Genomic DNA, 1,393 nt, shown 5'->3' with positions numbered 1-1,393 from the left:
AAAAAAAAAAAAAAATCATAAATTTACAAAAAGGTTTTGCATAGAAAGATGCCCGCATCATTTCGAAGGATGTGGTGAAAAAAGATTGGAAAAATCCCCATCAAAACGGAGAAAATCCAACTTGTGTGGGCATCCTGATCCGAAACTCTGCCCAATTCACTACAAATACATTTCAGTTTGTGTACATTCTGATTATATCGAAATTTGTGAGAAGTTTTTCGGCAGGTGGGGAGTGGAGTTTTGGATGATTTACTTGAGCTGACTTTGTTACCTAATAACTTTCAGAAAAATGAGTATGTTTAAATGAATTTTCCTATAAATATTTTTCAGATGGTGTAGATTATGATTATATCAGAATTTAATGTAAACAAAAAAGGAAGAAATTGGTGGGCATGCACATGTTCATATTGACACACACACACATAGTGAGAATTTACAAAAAAACAAAAGACGAAGACGGGTATGTAAAAAAAAACAGATGTATTAGTTTAATGCTCAGTAAGTGAGAAAGTCTTTTATGTTTCGAGCCTATGCTCTTCGACAGAAAGGAACACAGAAATAAACAGGGAGAGAAAATAGAAAAAGGTTTAGTGGCTGGCGAATATATATATATATATATATATATATATATATATACAAAATAGAACTTGAAATTTAGAAAAAAATTTGTGTCAGTATGTATGTGTGCATATCTGCACATTTACAGAATCTGAAAGATATTTGTAGAAAATTTAATTTTAAAATATTCAATTTTCTGAAAGTATGAAGAAATAAAGTAGACTTGTGTGAATTATCCAAAATTCCTCAAAAAAGAACAAAATTTCCACTACAAATGATACCTGTAATCTACACTGTCTGAAATGTTTTGGTAAAAAATTTCATTAAAAAGTATCTATAGCAAGATTGGGAACTGAACCTAACATATTTCAGTTGCCACCTTCGAACACACATTGATCATGTTCTGGATCATGTGATGTGTCCTGACAGCTAACCAATGTTATTTATGTCTCTTGACTCTTTTCCTGTCTTGTGTTTCAGATTGCAGGAACCTGATGTTTTGGTTTATGGTTCTCGTGGGGGCTAATAGTTTGGTAAGTAGAAAATAAGGCTTAATAACTAAACTTTGACTCCAGAAAAGAAGCAAAAAGTCAAGAATACTTCAAAGAACTACTGTTTCATTGTTTTACTTGATATCTTAAAGAAAACATGATTTTTTTCCCCATATATATATATATATATATATATATATATATATATATCCCCTTCTTCCTAGCTCTCCTGTGTGACCCTTCTGTCTGGCTTCCCCATGATAGATCGCTAGCCACTAGACATTCTTTATTTTCTCTCCTTGTTTCTTTCTGTGTTCCTTTCTGTGGAAGAGTGGAGGCTCGAA

At 32.1% G+C, this 1,393-nt stretch overlaps 1 long non-coding RNA gene across 1 annotated transcript in view; it reads left to right on the top strand.

Annotated features, from left to right (window-relative positions):
• LOC106881669 (uncharacterized) overlaps nucleotides 1-1,393 on the top strand; it is a 17,958-nt gene that overhangs the window by 9,740 nt on the left and 6,825 nt on the right. The window contains exon 2 of the long non-coding RNA XR_001410885.2: nucleotides 1,039-1,091. This is a non-coding gene — a long non-coding RNA (uncharacterized LOC106881669). The remainder of the gene's footprint in view (nucleotides 1-1,038; nucleotides 1,092-1,393) is intronic.

This window comes from Octopus bimaculoides, chromosome 14 (genome assembly GCF_001194135.2).
Source record: "Octopus bimaculoides isolate UCB-OBI-ISO-001 chromosome 14, ASM119413v2, whole genome shotgun sequence".
NCBI lineage: Eukaryota > Metazoa > Mollusca > Cephalopoda > Octopoda > Octopodidae > Octopus > Octopus bimaculoides.
This window is presented reverse-complemented; position numbering and strand designations above follow the sequence as displayed.